The sequence below is a fragment of the Sus scrofa genome, chromosome 13 (genome assembly GCF_054392235.1).
Source record: "Sus scrofa isolate SSC_HxYL_T2T_F1_AM1 chromosome 13, Sscrofa_HxYL_maternal_Yorkshire_Landrace_v2.0, whole genome shotgun sequence".
NCBI lineage: Eukaryota > Metazoa > Chordata > Mammalia > Artiodactyla > Suidae > Sus > Sus scrofa.
In genome coordinates, this window is record NC_139395.1 from 101307951 (window position 1) to 101322213 (window position 14263).

The following is a 14263-nucleotide window of genomic DNA, read 5'->3' on the forward strand; positions in this document are numbered from 1 at the left end:
ATTGTATTTCTGTAATCATTTCCTAAATGGAAACTATTGATTTTAATAAAACAATTTTAGAAAAGGAGGCAGAGAGTAATACTTGAAAGGGGGTAGATAATGATACTTGAAAATAGACTCATATTTCTAATATTTCTAATCCTGAAACTTTGGTTTATCAGAAACTGAGGGACTATTCAATTCTTGCTGGATAGAAACCATTATCACAAAAGGGTATATCCAAGTTATCAGCATTTTACTACAGATATATTCTTTAAAAACTGTACCATAGAGAGTTCCCTGGTGGCCTAGTGGTTAAAAGATTATTGGCATTATCACTGCAGTGATTCAGGCCACTGCTGTAGCATGGATTCAATCCCTAGTGTGGGAACTTTTGCATGCTGAGAGCGTGGCCAAAAACATAAAAACCATATCATAATGAGGAATGTAGTCGCTAAAGAATGAATTCAGTGGTATCTGGCCATTCCACTGAAAAAGAGAAGCAGTTAATCATCTTATCACTAAAGGGCTTCCCTGACCCCTACAGCTGCAAGTGCTCCGTCCCTCTCTGCCCTGCCTGGTATTTTGCCTGGGTCCCTTCATCATGCTTGCTATCTCACAGTGCACATACTTTCTCACACATGGGTTGTATTTTCCTTTGAGGCAGAGCTGGGCCTGATTCATGTTTGTAGTCCCCAAAGCCCTAGCACAATGCCTTGAAAACTGCTGGCATGTAATATATATCTAATGAATGAATGCGTACAATTATTTTTTTCTCCCTTTCTGTCGCATGTGAAAACCCAGTTCATTGGTTCCCTTTTCTAACCAGGGTTTAAGTAATATATTATTATTTGACTTACTATACATGGATTCACTTTTCATACACATTTTTTTTTTTTTTGGCTTTTTAGGGCCACACCCATAGCATATGGAAGTTCCCAGGCTAGAGGCTGAATCGGAGCTATAGCTGCCACCCTACACCACAGCCACAGCAACTCGGAATCTGCAGGATTGAAGCTGCATCTGTGACCTACACCACAGCTCATGGTAATGCTGGATCCTTAACCCACTGAGCAAGGTCAGGGATCGAACGCATATCCTTGTGGATCCTAGTCAGGTTCGTTAACCACTGAGCCACGAGGGGAACTCCATACATAATTTTAACCACTCCTCCCCTACCCAGATCAGTCACTTGGAAGCCAATGTTAAGCCTGTCATCATGTTGTGTTGTTTTGGGCCAAGCGGACTAGTAGACATTACACTTTTTCAGTCCTGTGAGGCCTGTTCAGTTGAGACATAATTTTTCTTTCCTGTCAAATTCTAAACTTTTATTATAAGTGAAAAATATGTTAATTTGCAGTCTTATATTTTGACCTGTTTTGAAACATCTGGGCTTTGAAACATCTGGGTTTGAAACACCTGGGCCAGGCTGGGGAATGAACCTGTGTTCCAATGTTTCAGAGACACCTCCAATCCCATTGAGCCACATTGGAACTCGAAGATATTTTTATATCAACTGTTTATGATAAAATATTTGTTGTTTCTCCAGGATGTTGAATTACGGAATTTTTTAAGGACAAAAGTTATGTGTCTTTTGAGGAACTAAACATGTAGAATTTAACTTTGGGTCATAAGAATTTATTTAAACACATGCTTGCTTTCTTATTATATAAATAAGTAGGTCTTGACGTGCCCCTAGCAATCATTACATATATGATAATATAGTTCACTGTTATCACGGGGCTAGAAATTTCAGAAGTTAAGTACAGTGTGTTGGATAAAATTTGAAAGAATAAAATGTGTTTGAAGAAAGAATATATATATATTTTTCTTTTTAGGGCCACACCTGTGGCATATGGAAGTTCCCAGGCCCTGGGTCAAATTGGAGCCACATCTTGTAGCAAGGCATGATTCTTAACCCACTGAGCAAGCCTTGGGATCCTGCCTCTTCACAGTGACTACATCGGTTTCTTAACCTGCAAAGCCTAAGGGGAACTGCTGAAGAAAGATGTTTGATTTAATTATCTTTCTTGTGTTTTTAAAATATTTGTTTCCCATGTGCCTGCTTCCAAGCCTGAGGGCCAGGACTTGCTAGGTATCTCAGTGCAGAGCAGATCCTTATCAGTATGTGATGGTAGCCAGAATTGTGCAAAACAAAGCATTTCAAAATTTGCTTATTCAGAGTTCTTGTCATGGCGCAGCAGAAATGAATCCGACTAGGAACCATGAGGTTGCGGGTTCGATCCCTGTCCTCACTCAGTGGGTAAGGATCCAGCGTTGCCCTGAGCTGTGGTGTAGGTCACAGACACGGCTCAGATCTGACATTGCTGTGGCTCTGGCGCAGGACATTGGCAACAGCTTGGATTAGACCCCTAGCCTGGGAATCTCCATATGCCTTGGGTGCGGCCCTAAAAAGACAAAAGACAAAAAAAAAAAAAAATTGCTTATTCACAGAGATGGAATCATAGTGTGTGTTCTTTGTGTCTGGTTTCTTTCACTCAGCACAATATTTTTGAGATTCATTCATGTGGCTACCTGTATCAGCTGCTCCTTCTTTTGTGAGGCTAAGTAATTGCATGCTGGGCACAGAGATCAGGAGTGGTTGTTGATGGGAAAGGAGGGGGATTGACTGGAAAGCAAGATAAGAAAATTTTCTATGGCATTGGAAATGTTCTGTATCTTAAACTAGTATACTGTTTACATGGGTTATATATTTGATACCAGGTAAGATTGTGCATTTTGTCATATCTATGTAATTATACTTCCATATAATTTAAACTTTAAAGGAAGGAGGTCGTTTGGAGAGGAATTTTTAAAGAGTTTTTTATAGATAATCCATGCTTGATTTATCTGTCAATAGAAAAATATCTGTGGTTCCAAATAAACTACCCTGCTTTCTTAATGCTTCCCCTGGAAGAAATAAAATGTGCTAACACTATTTTAAATCAATAGATGTGCTTCAAAGGATGAAAACGTCTTTTATGAAAGCCATTTTGATGCTTTATTAAATGCCAAATGCGTTCATGGATATGTAAAGTTCTAAACATTGTGGACATCCTGAGAAATGGGGAGAGAGTGTGTCGAACCTAACAGAAATACTCCCAGTCCTCCCGCACTCTCCAATCCATCAGAGGGAATAAAGGCGGAAAGAGGAATTACAAGCATGATAAATGTCATGAAAGGAGGAAGCACAAAATGCTTGGATTGGGTGAGTGTGGAAAGCTAAATTAGCCAGGGGAGATGCTGATGAGAAAATGTTTAAACAGAGGGTGAGTGGGATTTCACTACATAAGGGAATAGCTGGGGAGAGGGTGTTCTGGTCACAAACAAGGCAGCAAACTCAAATTGCTAACTAGTAGTGAGCAAGGGGTGTGTGAGAAGAAATGGACTAGAGAAGGAGGATGGAGTGGGTGTATGGGGGTGTGTCGAGGGTAGGGTGAGGCATGGGTCGGTGCTGACAGAGAAAACAACACAGAGCATGAAAGGCAAAGGGAAAAATTTGGGCTTTGGCCTCTGGTCACCATCAAGACAATCTAAGTTAATGTGCTTTTCTGGGAGTTCCCTTGGTGCAGCGAAAACAAATCTGACTAGGAACCGTGAGGTTGCAGAATTGATCCCTGGCCTTGCTCAGTGGGTTAAGGATCTGGCGTTGTCACGAGCTATGGTGTAGGTCGCAGACCAGCTCAGACCCTGCGTTGCTGTGGCTGTGGGGTAGGCCAGCAGCCACAGCTCCGATTCAGTCCATAGCCTGGGAAACTTCACGTGTGGCCGGTGCGGCCCTGAAAAGCAAAATAAATAAATACATAAATAAATAATGTGCTTTTTTTCATTAATTGTTGCTGAGACCTTCACATATCCATCTATGAACAAAATCTATGTGGTTTTTTGATGCCTCCTTTGAAAAAAGTTTTTTGTGCCATGACAGCATGAAGAGGTTGTCCTTGAACATGAGACATAGGTTTTACATTTCCCTGAATCATCACAAGGCTCTGCTGATATAATCTGACATCACTGACAGTATTGTGCAGTTCATCAATGAAGTGTAGCCTGAGAGGGTTGTAGCTGTGTTTGTTTGTGTTTTTTTTTTTCTTTTAACAGAAGTAGGATTATTCCATACTGATGTGTCAGGTCATCTTTTATGCCTTTAGCTGTTCCGCTTCTGCACTGAGTTCTCACCAAAGCTGCCTTCCCTCACTTCCCAGCCCCCTGACACATGGCATGCCTTGAATTACACCAAGGTCTTCCGTCTACCTGGCAGCCTGAATTCTAACTCCCAACCAACTTCCCTCGTGAAAACATTTTTAATCATTCTGAAGTATGAATTAAGCTGATATAGCATTTTAAAATACTTTTCTAAAATTGCTTGAGAAGTAGATATTGACATCTTTGATTGTGACAAAAACAAGGTAGAGTCCATAACATCTTTTCATTCTTTTCCTTTTTAAACCTATGCCTATGCCTTTTTTTTTTTTTTTTTTTTTTTTTTTAAACCTACAGCTGGTGGCAATGCCAGATCCTTAACCCACTGTGTAAGGCCAGGGATAGAACCACATCCTCAAAGAGACAGCATTGGCCTCTTAACGCACTTAACCACAATGAGAACTCCTCATCACATCTTTTTAAATTTCTGTTTGTGTAATTACATTTTAGGGATCTTTAGATGCTAGTTCCAGGAAGAGATTTTTGATCAAGTGTGAATTTTCAACCTCACAAATGATATAACTCTTACTTTATCCTTTTAAGCCACAAACTAAATTTTAAATAGTCACAATTCTTTTAATCTATAGTAGGCCAAGCAAGAAGAATATGAATAGTGACTTTTCTAAAAGAAAAAAAAAAACATTGATTTGCCATTCACTTTACCTAAGATTTACCTAAGATGTCTAACTCCAAGATATTATTATCATTTTAATAGCAATATTTCCCTCATTTTTCATTCTTCACATGAGCTAAGTACAATATAAAGGAACAGTATTCACTAATAATAAAAAAAAGTTTTTCCATAGGAAGTTTCAGGAATTCAAAAATTTCTCTTTGGGAGTTCCCATTGTGGCTCAGTGGATTAAGGACTTGATGTCTCTGTGAGGATTCAGGTTTAATCCTTGATTCAGGATCCAGTGTTGCCTAAGCTGTGGTGTAGGTTGCAGATAAAGCTCAGATCTATGTTGCAGTAGTGTAGGCCTCAGCTGTAGCTCTGATTTTACCCCTAGCCTGGGAACTTTCAAAAGCCACAGATGCAGCCGTAAAAAGGAAAAAAACAACAAAAAACTCCCAAATTTCTCTTTGATTAATTTGCCAACATAAGACTATATACTCTAGGGGAGTTTTCTCTTCTATTCCTGTCATGGTTTGTAGAGTTCTTTATTTCTTTCCTCAATGTTTAATTCACACTTGCAATCTCAAAAGAACTTTTTGTCTTCTATGCAATAGAAAAAAAATGGAAGCCATCAATTTACAGGTATTTGAACTTCCTTCACTCTCTATTCCCATTGCTCTAACTGTTGGATATACCTCCAATCATTACCATCACTGGCCTGCCCAGGCAGGTCCCTCCACCTGTGCTCTGGAACAAGTCACTTCAACTTATTTACAAGACCTAGACCTTCAAAGCCTTCCTCTTTGCCCATTCCTAAAAACATTTATACCTAGACCTTCAAAGCCTTCCTCTTTGCCCATTCCTAAAAACATTTATACAATATATATTCTATTATATATAAAATCAGAAGGCCAATTTCTTCAGTCTCATGTAACACCAGTTTCTGGTGGTGGCATCCATGTTCTCTTTCCTTGAACTCAGGCAGACTCTGCCTCTTTCATTGATGTGCCATTCTTGGTGCAACAACAGAGAAGACAAGAAAAAGTTGCTGCTAACAAAATCACCTCTCCCTTCCAGAAAATACTGATGTGGACCCATATTTACTATTTTACCACCTGAGGTCTCCATGTTTCCTCTTATCCATAAAAAATGTCCGTAAAAATATAGCAAACTCCTATTGTAACCTAGAAAGACCCTGCAGGGCCTTCCTGGGGCAGGCCCTTCCACCATGTCCTCCGCTTTAACTCCTTTCCTCAGTACCTAGGTAATAGTATATGATGCACATTTCCAGAGTTGTTTTACAGATGTGAAAACCCCCCACCAAACTGAAGAAAGGAACTACTTGATGATCATAAGCATGTAGCCCCCAGACCTACTGGGGCCTATGGATTGATAATGTTAACCTCTGTGACACTGGCCTGTTACCTCACCATCAAACAACCAGAGACTTGTGTACAAGCTAATCATATCCCCTGCGACACACCCCCGCCTCCCCCGCCCCTTCACCTGGCTTTTAAAAATCCTTCACAATTTTGGTTTGAGGACTTCAGGCTTTGGGGGGGCGGCAATGAGCCATCCCTCTCCTTGCATGGCTTAAAATAAACCTTTCTCTGTTCCAAACTCCCACATTTTGGTTTGTTTGGCCTCACTGTGCATCAGGCACAGGAACTTGCGCTAATACCATCTCCTCAACTGATAGCTTCATCTACCAGAAACCAGTTGTTCTGAGATAGAAAAAAAGTCCAACTAACATCTCCTAAAGTCCTATACCTACTTCCGAGACATCTGTTTGATTCCTAACCCCAGTCACCAAAGAAAGTCTTGGCAGAAAGTCTTTTTGGGAGCAAATGATAAGGAGACAATTATTCTGAGACTTGTATCCCAGGAAAAAGCTACAGCCAAAAGTTAAATATTTCTTGCAAAAAGGTCTAGAAGATCATAACAGCAGGGAGTCTAGCTGAATATTTACAGTTGACCTTGAGTAACATGTATTTGAACTGCCTGGGCCCACTCTATGTGGATCTTTTTCAATAAATAATCTGCTGCAATACTACATGATCTCCGGTTGGTTGAATCCTGCAGATGTGGGACTGAGAACATGGAGGGTCCACTGTAAAGTTGTACAAGGATTTTCCACTGTGTGAGAGTTGCTCTTCCCAACCTCCTTCATTTTTCAACAGTCAACTCTATATTGTGTTAGATTTTTAAGCAAAAAAAATTGTTTTTTATTCTCATGGTCAATGAGTATTTCCAAATAAGTAGTGTCTCATTCAAAGTAGCCATCATGGCTAGGGATGCAATTATTCTAGTGATGCTATTCTTGTTCATATACTTTAATTTCTTTAATTTTTTAAAAATTTTATTGGAGGATAGTTGACATAAGTTTGTGTTTCAGTTGTACAGCAAAGTTAATCAGTTATTCACATACATATATTCATTCCTTTTCACATTCTTTTCCTATGTAAGTCACTTCAAAGTATTAAGTAGGTTTCCCTGTTTTAGACAGTAGGTCCTTGTTTCTCATCCCTTCCATATATAGTAGTGTATATATCATTCATACCCTTTCAAATTCCTCTTTTGAAATTATCTTCACAGAGGCTATCATAGCATTATTTTGCCTATATTCAATGGCATTTATTCAACATTTATTTTGTCTCTGTTTCCTGTAAGTCACTGTGAGGGTATAGTGGTAAACATGCCATGCAAAATCCATGACTTCTCAGTAATTATTATAAACAAACAGACAGACATTTCTGATGGTGTTAGGTACTGACCAGGACAGAGTGATTTGGGGACTGAAAGTATTTCTGGTATGTGTTTGGGCATACATTTCTGAGGAGGTAAATTGTGAAGAAAAGGAGAAAGGGAACTTAAGTTCTGGGAAGAATGATCCAGGGCCCAAGAGAGGACATTTTTCTTCAGGACAATGGGTAAATGGAAAGCTACTTTAGGGTTTTCAGAAGGGAGTAGTAACTTAATCTGGATAATCTTCGAGAGTAGATTTGAGATGTTAGTGCATGTCATGAGTGATTCAACAGAGTCGTAGAGTTTATGGTAGAAACTGAGTATTGTGTTCTGGGAAGTCATTTTTAAAAGATGATTTTCAAAACTGTTAGCAACAGAAACCATAGATGGCTCCCCACATCAGCCTCACCCTGAGTCCCTCCAAAAAGTAAATGCCTCATTAAAAATGGAAATATATGTCCATTGCTATATACATTGTGTATATACAGTGGGAGTATAAACCACTGTTAATAAGATGTGCAAATATATAACAAATAATGAGGGTAGATGAGTTTGTAAATAATTTAGTGTAAAGAACTGAACATATAAATTCTATGTAATAAGATAATATGGTTACTTACATTGCTTTGCTTTGCTTTTTGTGAGGGTTAAATGTGTTTGTTTGTTTTTTTTTTTGTTTGTTTTTGTTTTTTTTGGATACTTCATGAAAACTGTAATGTATACTTGACTCCAGAGCTGATCCAAATAATCACACAGTCAAACTTAGAGGAGCCAGATGTAATGCAGTTTCCTTGAACTCTAAAAACAGAAATGGTTCTGGTTCATAAGGCAAACTTAAACCAGCTAATCTTTCTAGATATATAGAAACATGGCACACACACACACTTTTTCCATTTCATTTACTTTACCACTCAGACTTTGGGGATCTTCCCGTAAGTTTGTCTGTGACTCATCCTTGGTTCAGATGACTTAATGCTTCCATCTAACCAAAGGAAGGGAACACAATCATTTAAGAAATCCACGATCCCCAGTTAGGATGCCAGGAGCCTCCAAGGAAACTAATCTTGTGGCTTGGCACTTTTCATCTTTTCTTTTTCTTTGGAAAAAAAAAAAAATCTGTGCTTATAGTTGGCCTGCTAACTGGCATTTCTCTCATCCTTTGAGATTATTTCTGGACCAGTGTGCTTTGATATTTCATAAAAGACTACCTAAGAGCCTGGCTTAAATTTCCTCATGTACATATAGCAAAAGAAGCCCTGTTCCTATTCTTCCTTCTTTTCTCATACTAGTCAAAATGCTGATATTTAAAGTGGTTCAATCTAATGCACAAAAATTATCTCACTGGAATTCACACAATAACACTGTTATCAAAACAAGTCAGGCATTATGCTTTCAAATTTACAGATGCAGATGTGGAGAAGCACAAATTAGAGGAGCACAAGACCTTTGTCTCTCGCCAAGAGTCACTTAGTTAGCAAGGGCGGCTGCTGTGCTCAGAGCAAAATCTGGACCACACAAAGTCTAGCACATTTTTTTTCTGATACTTCACGGATCTCTGTAGAAAACTCTCAATACTTACCTGACAAGGCTCCCCCACCCCCAGCTGAATACTAGACACTGAATTCGATTTAAATATTCTTGTTCTTTCATTGCATATTTGTTATCTAGAGTGGCAATTTGTGTAGTTAATGAAGAATCCTAGACAATGAAATTTACAAATTGGCAGAAACAATAGCCTTTATTTCTCTTCAATAGACCTTTTACTGAAGGTACCTCTGTGCTTTAAGTTTGAAACAGACACTGAAAGCGGCAGTTAGGAGATAAATTTACCCAAATTCCTAGTTTAACACCGACAGGTTATACCCTGAAGCTTACAACTCCACATGAACAAAAGCAGGTTGTAGCTGAAGAAAGGTTTCTAATAGTTCTGGGCACACGAGTGCACACACACACACCCACACATACACACCACACAGGCCAACTTTTCTCTGTGTTTTTTGGTTTTGTATTTTTTCTGCGTGGTTCAGAAAAATAAAATATAGCAAAATCTGGAAGTAGGGCAGTTGGTTTAGTTGGTTGAAAGGAGGAAGGATTGAAGGAGGAGTGGGAGTGATAGGAGCAGAGATTTGGAGCAACTTGCTTCTTTATTGAGTTGGGTGGGGAATCCAGCAAGAAACTGAGCCAGTTGTTACAAAACTTAAGAGACTGGGGAAGAGAGGTGAGTAAAAGAGACTTTATGGTTGTTGTACTGGTCATTAGCATTGTGATCTGTCTTTGTTTCCTCCTCAAGGATTCAATCTCCTTAGAGTTCCTTTGCATAGAGAGAGTCTTCATTACTCTTCTGAGATTTTTGGAGTAGTATTTGTTTGTAGCATTTCCAGATCTCACGAGTAAAATACAGAAAGACCAATTAAATGTGTTTCATATAAGCACTGAATAATTTTCGTGTGTCCAAGTCTCAAAAATTGCCTGGGATAATTTTTTACTGAAAATGGATATTTGCAATTCAAATTTAACTGAGCATCCTATATTTTGTCTAGCAACCCCATTCGTGAGGCTAAGAGATGGATACAAGCAAGAAAGTTTACTTTATCAGCTATATGCAAATTGGAGGGAAGTTTTCCTGGAGGCTTACAGAAATAGCTATTTCCAAGTTTGGCTGCACATGATAGAATCACCCATGGAATTCCAGATTCTGGTGCTGTTGATCTAAGATTCAGTCAGGGTAAGGGACTTTTCAAAGCTTCCTAGGTAACACTGAAACAGTGAGGAGCTAGTGATTGATGTCCAATTGTTCTCAACCTGCTCTACACAAAACAGAGATTTAAGGGAATTTTTAAGGCACTCAGGTGGATCTTACCACAGAGCTATTAAGTAAGTGTCTGGGGGGCAGGTCTGCTACACTGCAATTAAGGAAAAACCCTCAGTAAATTTTAAATTTTCTTTAGGATCAGGAAGCCCTAAGTTATAGACTAAAATATGGCATCTTATGGAGAGCCAGCTATAGGAACATTTTAAAATATATCTTTAATTTTTAAAATTATGACATTAATAATTATTATAATAAATCCAAGCAATAAAGGAGCATTTAAAATAAAGAAAAATAAAATAAAATACAGAAGAACTTCCCCAATTCTACTTCTTAGAGGCATCCACTATTAAAAGACTTGGTCTGTTTTTCAAGCCTGCAGAGAGGCGGAATCAATGAGAGGCAAATTGCTACGTGTCAGTTTTCTTTTCAAGAAGTTGCCAGACTTCACGTTTAATGGACCAGAACTTTGCCACATTACCAGTCAAGGAAATACAGTTGTATTCAAGGCTTCCCTGTGAATCAGTACAATCAAAAGTCAAAATATAAGGGAGGAAGCCAAGAAGAGACTTGAAGGGACAGAAAAACCTCTACAGCAATCATTCTCCACCCCTGACATTCAATGTCATGGCAGTGGTACCAGAGAACACTGTTGGCCGTTCTCTATTCCCGCATTTACTTGCTTCAGGGAGCGAGGGTGGCTTATCCAGCAAGTGAGTTTGAAAGAAGAAACTGGACATAATCAATTCTTTCCTTTTGTCTCTCTTTGGGGCCGCAGCCTGTCTTCAGGGAGCACACATTTCTAACTCCTCCATGAGTAAGTTTTATAGGTGCAAGTCTCCACCAGGGACCCCTCCTGTTTTCCAGCTCTGCCTGACAAGGGAGGGTGACTGATTCTACACTCTGTACATCTGTTGTTGCCAGAGAATGTTGCATATCCTGGAAACAGCCTTATCAGGATAAAAATAATTTTTGCTTTCCTCCCTTGTCTGTCAACCAATTTATTTCATTTACAAAGGTAAAGCTCTCAAAACACACCAGCCGTGTAAATCATAGTTTTCCTTTGAAAGTTACAGTTATTAGTGAAGAAAATGGCATAAGTTCTCCCTGATTTCCACATCCAGGCAAGGACTGTGGCTGTATCTCAAAAAAGTGCCATGAACATGTCATAAACAGAAATCTACAAAGCCATGTAGCATGGGGAGAGACATCCAAACATAGGAAACACAGAGAAAAATAGAAATGGCCTGACTAGTAGAAAAAATAATAATAGCAAAGCAAATTATGGAGATAAAATAGACACTGAGCATTGCTAGGAATGAGCCTCATTGCTAACTATCACTCCATTTACCAGATCACTGAATAAAATTCCCACATCCCCAGCCACGTCATCTGTGGCACATCATCTGTCAAGCCAGTAGGTAGACTAGGACACTTCTAGGCAAGAGTTGTATTCAATTGTCCATTTGTCTCTATTTCCCTTTCCCCATTCAGGGTAATGTCACGATTGTCTTTGCACAACTGATAGTTCATTTTTAACCAACAATTATATGTCTTCGAAGCAGAAGAATCTGTCAATGAATAGCCTTTTATAAAAAAAAACCTAAATATATATTTTAATAAATTGAACTCAGATGTGAGTTCAAGAAGATATCATTGTAATCAATGGATGAATGGATAAAGTAAATGTCTATATTACCTAAGACATAAACATTTTAAGTGTTTCATTGTTATCATTTTTGTATCATTGTAATTTATTTTCTTCTTTAGAGTTAGACCTTCTTTCTGGTTGGTGTATTGAGGTAGATTCTATAGTCATGTGCTTAAAGATGATTTAGAACATTAGAAAAATTTGACACTTGGTTTTAATTTTTTAATTGCTTAAAATTCTCCTGTTGGAGTTGCCCTTATGGTTCAGCTCAGTGGGTTAAGAACTTGACATAGTGTCTGTGAGGCTATGGTTTCCAATCATGGCCTCGCTTAAGTGGGTTAAGAATCCAGCGTTGCTGCAAGCTGCAGTGTAGGTCACAAATGTGGCTCAGATCTTATGCTGCTGTGGTGTAGGCCAGCAGCTATAGCTTGATTTGACCCCTAGCCTGGGAACTTCCATATGCTGCAATAAAAACAAAAAAAAATTGTGTTATGAAAGATGCATTAAAATGTTGTAAATTGTTGCTAATTTTTTTGGTCTGGTGGAAGGAAATTGAAATAAAGAATGAAGATCTGTACTTTTACTTCTGGTTCTACTACTAAATCCTTGGTGTAACTTTGGATACATGACCTGAGCTTCCCTCAATTTCTTTGTTCGTGTGTTAGAATGTAAAAGAGATAATCCTGATACCCCTCTAAAATTCTTTGATTCTATTTATTAAAAATTACTATGAATATATCCTTGGTTGAAAAAAATGAGTTTATTAAAGAAATTCATGAGCTGGTGCTGCCCCCTATAGTAGACTGTGGTGGAGGCCCTGCAGCAAAACTATAAATATCTTGCATTCTAATTACTTCTCTCTGGCACCCTCTATGCGCTTACTGCTGCAAAATCAATAGTTTTTAAAACTAATCTCTAGCTCTGTATTTACCTGTTGTAATGAGAAAAATTAAAACACAAAGTATGTTTAATGATTGTTTGATAAGGCAATTTGAGCAAACATTTTTTAAAAAAACTCTCAAACAAAAAGAATGTTCCTATAATTTCCCAAAATAAATTGATCTGAGCTGGAACTCCAGAAGACCTGGCAGCATTTTATTTTTTTTAATTTTTATTTTTTAAGTATAATACTTTTATTGTAATTAGTTTTTTAAAAAATTATTGAAATATGGTTGATTTACAATGTTGTGTTAGTTTCAGGTGTAAAGCAAAATGATTCATATATATGTACATACACATATATAAATCTTTAAAAATTTTTTTTTATTTAATTTTTACATTTGGCCATTGCCATGGCATGTGGAAGTTCCTGGAGGCCAGGGTTCAAACCCATGCCACATCAGTGACCTGAGCCACAGCAGTGACAATGCCAGATCCTTAACATGCTAGGCCACCAGGGAACTCCTATATAGTCTTTTTTAGATTCTTTTCCATTGGAGCTGGTACAATTTTAAATGATCCACTTTCTACCTAAGAACAAAATTAGAAACAGTAAACATATTTAATGCTGGGGCAGGAGCAGTTGGGACTCTTCAGAGAAAGAGGTGATGGCAGATGTCATTTTTGTACTCCCTCTCTATCTTGATAGCATATGTGGAGGGCATATGTCGATGTGACCCCCTCATGCTGCCTTACCAAAGCAGGCAGAGGTAAGAAGTTTCAGCACTCCTCTGCTCCCCGACTCATACCACTGAGCACAAGTTGTCACATCATTCTCCCACTCCCTTGCTAAAGCTGGCAGGCAAACACACAAAAGGCACTATCCTGCTGCATCACTGAAGCCAGCTGGCATGCATAGTCCAGGCATTTTCCCCACTGTCTTGCTGGCAGGGGTAAATGATCCCAAAAGTAAAATAAAAAAGTAAAGTAAAAACCAAAAATAAATAAGTAGCATAACATCAAACTAAAAAGTTTGCACAGCAAAAGAAACCGTCAACAAAATAAAAAGACAACCTACTGAATAAAAGAAAATGTTTGCAAATCATATGTCCAATAAGGTGTTCATATTCAGAATACATAAAGAACTCATTAACTCGACACCAAAAATACCCCAAACAACATAATTAAAAAATGGGCAAAGGAGTTCCCGTCGTGGCGCAGTGGTTAACGAATCCGACTAGGAACCATGAGGTTGCGGGTTCGGTCCCTGCCCTTGCTCAGTGGGTTAACGATCCCGCGTTGCCATGAGCTGTGGTGTAGGTTGCAGACGTGGCTCGGATCCCGCGTTGCTGTGGCTCTGGCGTAGGCTGGTGGCTACAGCTCC